Raw genomic sequence first — 13,516 nt, 5'->3', positions numbered from 1 at the left:
GTAACTCATCTGTGGCTCTGGCAGAACATCCATCTCTGCTGAGCTTTCTCCTCTGTCTGCATTAACAATGGGAGTTCAGCTAAAATAATAGACTTGAAAGCTCTCTAATATCAATCCTGTCAGTATAAAATTTCTTCTCTCTCCCCTTAGGATTTTTGCTTGTTGGTTTTCCTTGAGATTTTTCTAATATATTTGAATTATTATCTCCTCTTAATTTTATAAGATTCCTTCTATGTGAATAAATTTAAACTCTAAGACTGCAGCCATTCATACTGACTGTAAATCACGAGGAAGCCCAAGAGAAAAGAAATGCTGTTCTCTGAAGATACATTCCACTTATTTAATTTTCTCCTGTTTGTGTCATGTCTAGTGGGGCTGATTACAGCTGACTATGTGGTATTGTCATGTAGTTAGGATAGGAGGTTTTTTAATACTGCTGTTACTAAGAGATTTCTATGGTACTCATTAGCACGCAAGCAAGTTAATCTGGAAGACAGCTTCTGGAGCTTAGACCTTCTTTCCACTCATTTTGGTGTGAAATTTGTCTTAGCTTCAATAGGCTTTTGAGCCAAAATTTAAAATCAGCCACTCGCTGCAGAGGATTTTCTATTGGGGATCGATTCTTGAGCAGTTTTCATGCCCACATGTCTACAGGGCTGATGGTGCGTGTCCCTATTCTGCTAATTAAGCCAGAATTCCAGCATGTTTATGGTATTGTTAAAGTAACACCTGCAGGATGCTGTAAGCAAGGAAGGGTTGATTTTGCACATGGCGAGAAATATCTATACACAAAGCAGTGTGGTGTTATTTCTGCAACAACCAGCAGTCTGGCAATTTCACTGGAAGAAAGTTAAAATAAATTGTTTTGGTTGTTGATTTTTCTGGAGTTCTCTGGATTTGGCACACTTTCTATGCTATAGAGACAATATAATGTATTCATTGTGCAAAATGGGTTTAAACTGGTATGGCATCTCGGAGATGTTTAAAAATGGCCTTTCAAAGAGTCATCTTTGTTCTCCGTATTTTGGAGGATGCTGACCTCTTGTTTATCAAGCATTCCTCTTTACCTGGCACTAAGATACATACTTTTCAATGGAACTTAAGACTTGAGGTTTAGGTACATTACATATTTTTTTTTTTTTTCTCAGATGTGTATTGCCTACAGCTGCTGGTGGATATCTACAGACAAAGATAACCACAATTCCCTAAAGGTCTTTATGACTGTTCCTAAATGGTTTGATGTGTTTGAAGGGGAACACTTACCAGTTCGAGTTATTTCTGTTGCCCAGGAGTTCAAAGACATCATGGGTTATCAAATCAAAGTTTTGTTTCAAGAAATGTCTGGGTGATCCTGGTTTACAAGGATCATGATCTGCAGTGGGATGGAGTCATATTCAGTGACGTCCATTGAACTCTTCCAGAACTGAAAGGAAAGGATAAGAAAAGAGGTGGGAAAAGTAGCATTAAAACCTAAAAATGTTAACTTTATCAGTATAGGAGTTCTTAAAGTACTGCTTCAATGTGGGGTGGGACAAAGAGAAAATAAAAAACCAAAAGGATTGCAGGTTTGTTACTACTTTTTAGAATAAGGTGGGACCAGTCTCTTCTTCCATGTGTACTCTTCTAGACATTTGCTCAAGTTTTACTTGGCCATCTAATTGTTTTATTTTCCTATTTCACCTCACGCTTCCTGGGAAACTCTGGTTCTCCATCCCCTGAAGGTCACAAACTCTACAGCTCAGTAAGGCTGATCTTGTTATACGGACTCCTGCCCCGTTAACACAGTCCATAGGTTATTTCTAATCCCCAGAACTGATTGATTTAATCCTTGTAGATGCCATTTGTTACATATTCTTCTCAGCGTTTATTCACAGCACAAACAGATGGTCAACGAAACCAATTAACCTTTCCCAATCTCCCTTTCAGGCTTTCCGTGTATTTTTTTTGAGTCTATGGATAAATGAACAAAAACTATCAGGAGACTTCGTGCCAGGGCATGATGAATAGGAAAGCTGACTGGCACGCATGTTGTGCTCAAATAAACCTCGGCCCCCCTGGGCTTGAGTGGTAGACGAGGACTATTGCTGACCAAGTTAGAAGTGGGAGAAAAGAACTGCCAAGAGGTGGAGTGACCCAAGTCTGTCTGCTTGTGTAACGGTGTGGAGGGTAGGGAGAGATGACAGCCTAACCTCATTCCTCAGTTTGTGGTTAGGTTTTTTGGGGTGTGGGGTGGTTTTTTTAGTATTTCCAAGATATGAGGAATGTCTATTTTGAGGTTAAATCACAGGTTTTGTTATAAGTGGTTCTTTCAATCATCAAAGCCTTCACTAAGTGCCACATGAACATAAAAAAGATGTATCTGTTTTATTAGCAATAAACGTAATATATGTGTAATTATAAATTGCATCCCTGCCCTTCACTGATAAACAGGAAGACAGACCATGTAAATTTAGAACAGTATTCATTGTTAACTTTTATGATAAAACTATAAATAAGTATTGAGGTGGATCCTATCTCAATCTAGTTACTCGTGTAATAAAAACACAACAGCATTTGTGTTGTACAAACATCCTTTGAGTGTTTCATGGCCGATTAGTTTATGATCAGAGCATGTGGCCTGTTGGATGGACACATCTATGTTGTCTTTTTGTCAAATCCTGAAAAAACAGGCTGAAGGGACTTGGCAGAGTACAGTAGAGCTGTGTCAGGGTTCAGAGTGGGATTTTTGAGAGTTTCTTTGGTCTCCACAGGGTTTCCTGGTTCTACCTAGCAGGTACTATGTTGTGTGGAGAGCTGCAGTGACTTTATCTATAAAAGCTGTGTCTGTGCAATGACCACAGTGATGTTTCTTACATGCCTAATGCTACCTGCGTATCCCACGCAGATTTGTGTGTGGTCAGCGGAGCCAGGATTTGACAAACCTACCAAAAAACCTCGCTCGGAATATAACTCTTCTGGTTTTAGTGAAGACAACGTAGTGTGTCCCAGCTAGAACAACATCCCACGCCTGTCCCTCACCGCTGAATATCCTTAGTCTGTTGGAAAGGTTTACTCAGGGTCTGAGGTGATGACTCGTTGCCAGTAATAGCCATGTGCTTGTCTGTATAGAGATACATGCCATTTATCCCTCCCTTTGCAGAGGCTGTCAGGGTTATTTAAGCTAGGAAGTAGAAAGCCAAAGGTGTTTCTCTTTATTTACACCTAGTGTGCCAAAATAAGTGACTCTAGGTATCTTCTCAAAAGAGCGCAGACACTGTAGTTGATCCAGTCCACCTGTTGGCCAGATAGTGCTCCAGCAGTAGGTGAGGGTCTTTGGGCTGTAATTACTCATTTGGGTTAATCCTCATCTCGGATTAGTGCTGAGACAAGTGCAGGGGCCTGGGGCTGTACCTGCTCTGCGTCGTGACAGGCACCGAAGATCAACCCCAAGTTCCTCCTCTCTAGGGAGGTGGGAAGTTGCATTTATTAATTCTGCAGATTTTTTTCCCTTTGTTTCCTCCCTGTGCTAGAAAAGCTGAGTCTGAGCATGGACAACTGATACAGATATTCCCTCCTCCCTCCGGCCCCGTGCTTTGATGCCTGGGTGCGTGTTGGTGCTCTGTGCCTTGGGCTCTGTCTGCAACAGGTCTGAGCCAGGAGGCTCAATCTCTCTCTGCTGAAATGCACGGCATAATAATTCAAATGAAACCTCTGTGTCTTGGGTCCCTCTCTAGTTATGGTAGGAAAGAGGCAAAGATTAAAGCAGAAGCAACTGTATTCTGCGAATCTGAGTCTGATCTCTTTTACAGATCCCACTCTTATATAAAAAAAAAAAATGTCCTAGATTTTCAAGTGGAATCGGGGCTCTGTCATGTTAGGCTGGATCTTAGCATTGCTGTGTGGAAGGAATCTGTATAACAGAAGGAAATGTTTAAGGACTCTTGTACTGCACTCTTGAATCCCTCAACGCTGTGCCCATCTCACGGGTGGGCAGCCGCTCCGAGCAGTGCTGAATTCGTGCAGCTCTTGTGACCAGAGAGGGGCATAGCAGGTTTGAAGTCTCCATCCTCCTCTTTGTAAAGCATGGGAATGGTGTGTGGGTACATCAGGAGAGGTGTTGGTCTCATCACCACCCGCCCACCGCTCTAATTGCAACCCCCCAAAATCGCTGCATCCCCAGGACGTGCTGGGTTTAGCTCAGGATCTGCCCCGTGCTCTTGTCCCAGCTGTGGTGGGTGGCCTGTAGTTAAGTCGCAGTAATTGGAGGGTAAAGGCTCACATGGAATGGCAGAGGCATTGGAGGTGCAGTGGTCTCACAGGTGGGAGTCCGAGTAGGGTGTTTCTCTGGTCTTGCATCATATCAGGAAAAATTTCTTCACGGAAAGGGTTGTCAAGCGTTGGAACAGGCTGCCCAGGGAAGTGGTGGAGTCACCATCCCTGGAGGGATTCAAAAGCCATGTAAATGTGGTGCTGAGGGACATGGGTTAGTGGTGGCCTTGGCAGTGCTGGGTTAACGGTTGGACTTGATGATCTTAAAGCTCCTTTCCAGCCAAAACGATTCTATGATTCTATATGCGAGCTCATTAGCATTTACAGTAAAGACTTGTCAACAGCAGAAAGATTGTTCTGCTTTACACTTGTTATTGTTAAGGTTTTGCATATAAAAGCCTTAGGTATGGCGCCTTTTTTATTTTTATTTTACTTTATTTTTTGAAAATCATTGGGTTGGCCTGGCTGGGTGATATCCTGCTTCGAGTTTTTCGCATTAAACCCCTCTGTTTTGTGGGGGACAGAGGGGGAATATGCATTGCCTATGTGCCTGCTTTTTTAAAACAGCAATAACGCTCCCTCTCCTTCGAATAGAGGGCATTTATGGCTGATAATATCTCATCCACCAAACCTTAAAATCAAAGGCTTAAGTCTAATTTTGAACTTGACATTCTCTGATTAAAATTTAAAATTTAATTGAGCTCTGTATGTGTCCAGCTATAAGGAAAGTAGTATCTAACTTCCAGCTGGTTGTTCCATCTGTTAAAACATCTCTGTGTAATTAGTGTGACTGTAAGCTAACATGGAAAACGGTGAGGTCGGGTATTTTGTGGAAGGGGGGTATTGACACCCTCACTGCTGGGTGGTTTTGCAGCCCTCCTTTGGCCATTGCATGTGGCAGAAGCCAGCGCTGCTGCTCTTTGCCTGAAACTTCTTCTCGTGGACGTTGACCTCTCTGGGGCCAACCATACCACGACACAGCTCTGCGTGCAAAGGAGAGAAGAAAAGCTTTTGGTGAGCTGCTGCTTTGACAGAAACTCTTTAAGGCAAAGATATTTTAAATTTTTTTTTCTTTAACACCCAATCTACCTCTGGTTCAGAGGAAGCTGAAAGATAGGGCTCTTTATTTGCCTTCCCTTTGCTGGTTTTCTCCTTGTTTTTATTGCTATTTGCCTGGTAAATGCCACGGTTCAGGCAGCTGCAAAGCAACAGTCTCATTTGAAGTGTATATCAAGGGTCCTTTTAAGACTTCTTTAATAAAATCAAGTAACTGGTGAATAGTTATCTTTTAACTCCCATTTAAATCATATGTCAGAGCGTAATGGAAGCTGGCGAGGGTGCTGTCTGGTGGAGAAGAACTTCTTGTTACGATTTATATACCTGATTTGTTGAGGGTTTTATTTTCCTGAAAAAAAGACTGAACTGGGCCTCCAAGTTGGGTTTGGGAATCTGTGTGTTTTGAATATGATAAAGAATGAAGTTTGTAGTCCATCCACAGGTGAAAAGATGATATTTATTCCAAATAGATTAGCCAGCTTGGTGTTTCACCCCTGTGGATGGGAAACGACTCCCAGTTCTCCAACTGGAAGCTGCTGTGCATCAAGTAAGTGACACACGCAAAGGCTGTGTCAGGGCTTGGTGGGGAGAGCGTGTAAGTGCTGAGCCAGAAAACACGCGGCTGTATTAAGCAAAGATGAAATCTGCCTCTTCATGAGCAGCTTCATTACTGAGTTAAATTTATCCTCTTTTCCTTTTAGAGGATCTTTGCAGAATATATACTGTAAAAATCATTAAACCCTCCAGAGAATAAAGACAGTCTGCCTTCATCCCCCAAGAAAACCCCACCCAACCCTAAAAAAAAAACCCACAAAATGTCCTTCCTTCTGTCCTGTGTTTCCTGCTAAGGTCCGGTTCTCCCCATCCTCAGCAGAAACATAACGTGAGCAACACTTGCAGAGCTAGAAGATAATGTGCCAGTACCAGAGTACTTCTGTAAGTAGAAGAAATCTATAAGTAAACCCAAATTTAGCTTCAGACAGTAAATTTCTTAATTCCCTTCAAGAACAGTTTCTTGCAGTTAATTACATTTTAAAGTGATGATTGATTATCCTGATGTGGTTGAAACCACTGCAATTAAATGTAAGAGCAGTCAGAACAGTAAGAGCAGTATTAATATGCAAAATGCTCAAATAACTTTTTTTTTGCCAGCTCCCTCTTGAAATGTTTCCACTCCTACATGTGCTTAGCTACTTTTTTTTTCTTTATAGTAGGTAATTAGCAAGCAACTCAACTTGACAAACACAGCCACTGTTTTATATGATGGTAGTTGTGAGATATTTCAGTATTGATATCTTTCTGCTTGCATTTAATGTTTTTAGATTAAATGTGAGCTGCACAACTTGAGTATTTTAGTGGCTCTAAAGCAAACTACTTTGTCCTCTGTAGTTTTATCCGTTTGGATTTGTGGATTTGTAGCTATTGATTTGTTGGGAAAATAAATATTTCAGGAAGAAACTCCTTAAACTGAGAGTGAGGTGTCTTGGTTTTCGCTGTTTCAAACCAGGCTTTGGTAGCTTTGCGGAAACTGCTCCTGCTCACTCCTCGTGATTCACAACTGAAGGAGACTTAAAATCTTTTAGAAGTTTGAAACAAGTTTCCTTTTAGCACAAGGGATCTATTCATAAACAAATATTGTAGCAGTGAAGATGAGCTAGGATAAATTGTCCCAGTTCCATTGAGCTCCATCAGTTTATTCCAATTGGGAATATAGCTGACAAGTTTGGCAGAATCCTACATAAGACTCAGTTAATGCATGTGAGTGTTTTTTGAGGTAAAATCCAACGGTGTGACCACAAGCTCTTCTATTTTTATCTGTTGATAGATTTGCTAATTGTTCTGCCTAATGGGGCCTTGTGGAACTGGGAAAGTAGTCTGATTTCCTGCTTCACATGGGTGTGGGGTTTTTTTCTTTGCTGTCAAAAACTCCCCAAACATCCATTAATTTCATTTGCTACATAGACAATGAATTAATTTCCCATTTTTTTTCCTGTCATTGTGCTCACTGCAGATTTAATTAGCAATAAGTAATCTGTCAGTATTCGTGCTGCCTGTTACTTCTGGGGTTTTTTTTGTTATTATTATTATTCTCACAGAACATCCAACTCTAAATCCTTTACTGGGTCCCAGAATGACCTTTAGGAGTGAGACCTTCACGTCTGCTTCCCTGTCCCTTGGGAAAGGGCTGTAAATACAGGACCGGGACACTGCAGTCGAATCGATAGTCACTGCACCTACTGACTGGAGACTAAAAAGGGCCAGTGCCAAGCGCAAATCTCCGTTAGTTAACAGCTACTCCCATAAGTGTGACCTCCCAAGAAAACTATATAACTGCCAGGATGATTTATGGTTTTCTATTGCTAAGCACCCAGTCAGATAACTTTTCAGTGTCCACTTTTCTGCAGCGCTGTGGAAAATAGAATTAAAATTTAGAATTCAGTTAGAGCCTTCGCTTTGGGAAATGACTTGTTTTGGGAAATTACTTCTTTTTGGGAAGTGGACAGCGAGGGTGTGGAGGGGTGGCAGCCCTTGGCTAGCAGCGTGCTCCAGAGCACGTGGACACTGTGGTGGGTTTTGGGACTGGGTTTTTTGGTGCCGTTCCCTACGCATCCAGCTCTTGCTGGGGCTCAGGTGTCACGGGGAGCTGTTGGAGTGGGGGCATGTGCTGTGTCATTAAAATGAAAAGCTGCCCAGAGCATCGCAGAGGGTCTGGGAAGAGAAGACCCTTGAGGTTTAGGTGTGTGTGGAGCAGATTTTTAAGCAGGAAGGCTTTTATAGGAAGGGTGCTGGTGTAATCCTGGGCTGGCAGGATTATCCAGCGGGAGTCTGGCATATAATATTGTAAGCAGAATGTTGGAGATGAGGCAGAGGGGAAAGCCCACCTTTAAAATATGACCAATTCAAGGGAACTTCTTGGTTTATCCTGCCCTACACCTGCTAAATGTGAGCTTGCGATTTCTCTGTCCTCATGCCCTGACTGACATGGAAGCTTTGGAAATGAAAAGGCACAAATCAAGTGGTGCGGGCATATTTAATAAATACCCAGTCGTTAATGCAGGGGCGGATGTTGGTGCAACCTGGTTCCTCCAGGCTGGCAGCTGGGGGATGCGCCGGGTCCTCTCCTGCTGCTGCTCAGCACCTTCGGAGGCCTGGAAGCGTTTGTAGCTACTTCTCATCCTCTTGGCTGTTGCAAGGTGGGTTGAAACCGTGTTTACAAAACCAAAAGCATAATTTGCCTCATCTCTAAGCTGATTGCAACAGCTCATCCCCTCAGTGGATTGTATTGTGTTGTGCACTGCTAAGTGTGCTGCAACACCTCGTGTGCAATGTTTTAGAGTTCCTGCTGCCAGCAGGTAAGGGAGTAAGGGAGGATGTGTTTTACTAGAGGGAGGCAGATATTCATTGCTATTGCACTTCATTTGTGACAAAGGTGCAGAGCATCCACCAGCAGCAGGAGCTGGTTGATGGCCACTCTGAAATGAAGCACTGAGATTTTCTTGGTGGGAACTTTTTCAGCATGTCATCTTACGTGTTTTTCCTCACACTCTGGTTTCTGAGCTTTTATTATAATAGAGCACCGACTCTTCTGAATATTTGATTAATGAAAATTGGCCTTTTGCATGGGTGCACAGGGCAATATTTTATATTTTGTATTAGGCGCTGTAGTGAGCCCAGCAATTCTGCAGAGATAGAGATTATGCAGCACAATGATAAAGTATGAAAGGTGATGTGAAGTTCACAAGAGAGAAAAGGAAAAAAAAAAAGGAAACCATAGGCAAATGTGTCTGGGTTTTACAGCTTCTTGATACAACAGCTGTATTGCAATTCTGATATACAAGTACAGCAGAAGCACCGGAACACCAGATTGAATGAGACAAATTTGCCCTTAGGATAAACCTCCAATTTATTTACATTTGTATAAGCATGTGGTGATCTACAGATAAAAAACCCTTGGGGAGCTGCATGGCGTTATTGTAATGGGTGAGCAGAAAGTTCCCCATGCAGGCAGCAGCAGCTGGGATGGATGGGTATCCTTTTGCTATCCTTCTCCCTCCTTAGAAAGCAAGAAATGCCTGGCTTAGATAAAATAAGTGTATAAATCACTGCAAATGTGTGTAATATTTATGGTGCTAATTTGTAATGTTGGATTTATTTGCTGTCTGGTGAGAGAGAGAGTTTTTTCTGATGCCCTCAATGACTGCTGCTCCCCAGTTTATATCACTTGTTGTCATTTTTTATACCACTTGAAAGGCTATGTGTGAAAGGGGAATTTGTACCAACATGTTACAGTACAGTTAAAAAGAACTGTGCTGGTTGTCCAGGTTTTCTCCTTTTCACTGGAGGAACAGAGGGCTTTCTCTCAGAGGACTGGTGATTTGGGACTTTGTCTCAAGGTACAAGTTCATTTCAAGATTTAAAATGAGTGCTGTGAAGGACTTGGCAAGGCAGAAGATGAAACAGGATAAAATGTAATCCCAAATTTTGAAACTGTGCCCAGTTTCTAAACTGGGCTCTTCCTAGGAAGAGCTTGGTAAGATGAATAACCCTCCCCTAAGAAATGCGTTTTCCTTTGTGATTTGGAGAATTGTGATCACAACTCCTCCAGTTTGTTTTTTCACCTTTATGAGAATTTGTGGTCCACGTTTCCTCTGAAGCATAATGCTGAAAAGTTATGCTGGTGCAAGCACCGATGGGCACGGGGCAAGGTCGGAGGGCTGGGGTTGAGGGAAAGCCACCCGACCTACAGTGCTTGCGCTGCGATTTTTAGACAGCTGCGAGCGAGCTGTGGTTTTCTAAATACCTCTGGACAAATTAACATCTGAAACCTGGGTTATGTTCAGATCTTGTTCTTTGAGATAATATTCCTGAGGCCAGCAAGATACCACAACTACTAAGGTATCAGGTTAAACCGTTTTACCTTGAACCCTGAGTATGAATTATTCAAAGCTTTCTCGTTGGTATTCATCCATATAACCTCACTTGTCACTCATCAAAGGTTACATTTTCCATCTATGCACAATTCTTCTTGTCCCTGTCTAGACCTCCCAAACCCTTGTATTTTTTAATAAGCACTGAATTACAGCGCCACAACTGATGGTGCCTTTTCCCCTCTCTAACTTCTGTGGTGCTGGAGCTTTTAACTTTTATCCAGGCCTCCTAAATGCCAAGCCAACGGCAGCACAAGCTTTTGTAGTTAAGCAAACCCAAGAAGAACACGGACAAGCAGTTTGCTGGCGAGCGCTTGTTTTTTCCAAGGTTACACTCTGCGGCAGGTTCCATTGGAAAGCAAACGGTGCAGACTGGAGGGCTTTGGTCCCACCAGGTCTGGCGAGAGGAGGAATCTGGAGGAAGCAGTGAGGGACAGGTTGGTGGCAAGTGATTGAAGTAGGAGGTGATTTGCGAAGGTAGGGACAGATGGAGCTTGCAGGTGTTCAACTGCCAAGGGCTTGGCAGGGAGCTGGGAAGACTTGAGACTGTTTTACTAAGAAGTTGCAAGTAGTCAGACATAGCAGATTGTACTAGACTGGTTCTTTTTTCTTCATTATTTGGAAGCTGTGTTTCTATGTGTGCCTTACTGACTGCAAGAGAGCTCCTTCTTGCAAAGCCATCAAGTGATAAGAAGGATGCTGCTGGGGTCAGTGGGTGCTTCCCACAGCTCCAGCTTGACTTTTACTGCTGTTGACAGCAGTGGATGGTGCCTGTCTGGTTTCTTTTCTCTTGGTTTGTGTGTTAAATTGCTTTAAAAAGCATTCAGTGTTCAGGAAGGAAGGACTTCTGCTCAACTGCACCCCAGAGACTTAGCAAGGTCCCAAATGTGGTAGAGAAGGTGGCAGGGAAGTTTCAAGGAGAAGCGGGGAGCCAGCTGAGGGGAGAAGGAAGGAATCTGTGCAGGAGGAGCGGTGGGTTTTCATGACATCCCATACACTTTATTGTAACTTGAACTTGCACCCTGGGAACGTGTCTGGGTGCAGGAGAGGGTTATGAATGGGAACGGTGCCCTGGGCAGCTACAGTGGGACTTTCAGCTCCCTGTCCTGGGAATCCCAATGGCCTTTGGACCCACCAAAACCCCCAGGAAAGGGAGGACTAAGAAAAGCACATGGAAACTCCTGTCTGCTAGTCCGTCTCTACTTCCCCAGTGACTTTTGAGCCTTTCAAGTGCATCTTGAGAGGGCCCTGGAAGGCTTAAAAGTCCCAGGAAAATTTGTCAGAAGAAGCAGTTGGCTGGAAGAGGGAGACCTAATGGACACCAAAAACTCCCTGCGGAGAAGTGCCACAGGCAAGCAGGCATCAGAAACCTCTGTGTTTCCTGGAACACGTTTTCTCTGCTGGCCCTGGGACGTGCAGGTGTTTTGCCCGGCAGTCGTGCCTTTAGCACTGCTGGGAGCATGTAGTGATGGAGGGAAGTGTTGTTAAGCCAGGTCAGGCCGTGCTCTGGCATTGCAGAGGCAGAAGGGCTGCAGGCGGTGGGAAGCTTTTGGCAGCTGCAGGCACCTGGAGAAAACCTGACTGTCTCATACAGCCAAAATGATAAAGCGAGAAAATCAGTGTTCTCCATCCACAGGATTTCCTTCAGTACTGGTAAAACCACCACTCGGTTTCATTCTGAATCTAGACTGAATGCAAGTAGTGCGTTCAAGTTAGTTATAAAATTAAAACGTTTTACAGAATAATGAATTTACATTATATCATTTTATAAAAGCAATATATGGGAGGAAGGATGGCAAACTGTGTGGTAAAGTCAGGAAACGTTGCTTTTCCTTGGGGCAGAGGAGGGAGGGAATTGTGTGCAGGTCTGGAGGAGATGGCAGCCGATAGGCAGCATTTGTGCTACTGAATCTTGTTTGTTTTAACACGGAGCTTTGCTCCTCCCTGCTGCAGCAACCACCCATTTGTTGCCCAGCTCTTCAGAGAGAGAGGTAAGATGGTGCAAGAGCTATGTAGCTGCCAGGCACTGCACCGTGATGTTGTCCTCCTCCCAGCAAGCCACCAGTCGTCATCCTTCTTCTGCAGCACCTGTGAATCAGCTTTTTACTCCCAGAAATCTCCAGAGATGGTAGTGCTAAAAATGATGCCTTATCCTGGGTCCTGTCCCTGCAAGTAGGTGGAGTTATGAATTGCACCCCTTCTGGAAGGTCACTGGGTTCCCCATCTACAGAGGCACCAGGATATTTATGGGGCACCTCACAGCGTTTCTGTCAGCATCCTTTCTCCTAATACATGCGTTAAAGATTTTGAGCTTGGTGTGCAAGAAAGATTATAAAGCCTGCACAATAAATCTGCTCGGATTAATTCAATGGCTCTCTTGTGCAAAGCCTTTTTACTGCTACCGGTACCAAATAAACACAGAGCAAAGTCAAAGCACAGTGATATTGTAGAACAACTCATGGGTGATGCATAATGCTGAGGAAGCCCCCACAGACAACTCCAGAGCCAAATCACATGAGATGTTAAGCCCTAACAAACAACTGGGCTTTGTCCCATGAGCTAAGGCAGAGGATGTCTAGCAGTGCTTCAGGTGGTCTGGTAAGCTGTTTCCAATAGAGGACAGTGTTGTACAGTCACACTGGCTGCTTATTAATTAAGATTCAGAATCCAAAGTTATAAAATTATCTGGTTTAAAAATCCTCGCCCCGTTTCTTAATGTGCTTCTCTCTCTTGGTTTTTAAATTCTTGCTGTTGCGGTGTTCGACCCCAAACCTTCCCTGCAGCAGGAACCGCGCTGTGTTGGGTGTTCTGGCACCTCTGCCCACTGCTGGTTCTTTGTTTTTTTTTGGTGGGTCCCATCAAATCTCACTGTCTGACAAGGAGGAAGACCAGGACCTGCCTGTGCCTGTGCGCAGGGTGCTGGGCAAGGTTCATGGACAGCAAAGCCTGGTGAGCAGCTCAGGTTAAATGATCATTGAGTTCCTTGAGGTTACCTGGGCTGAAGTCATCGTGTCCCCTGCCAGCATGGATCACAGTCCACTCCTTTGGACCATCTGAGTATTTTGCCTAACAAATTCTTTGCTGTCGAAAAGACCTTGAGCATTCTCTTTTTTTTGTCTTCTTCTGAGGCATCTTGGCTGGGCTCTTCACTAAAGTCTTAGATGTGTTATAGACTGTGGGGAAGTGTTTTGCATCTTTGTCCAGGGAGGTATGCCCTAGACTTTCAGTGGGCTTTTCTGATTCACACACCCATTGTAAGGCTGTATGTGATTGCCAAGAATGGT

The sequence above is a fragment of the Nyctibius grandis genome, chromosome 10 (assembly GCF_013368605.1).
Source record: "Nyctibius grandis isolate bNycGra1 chromosome 10, bNycGra1.pri, whole genome shotgun sequence".
Taxonomy (NCBI): Eukaryota; Metazoa; Chordata; class Aves; order Nyctibiiformes; family Nyctibiidae; genus Nyctibius; species Nyctibius grandis.
Note: the sequence above shows the minus strand (reverse complement) of the source record.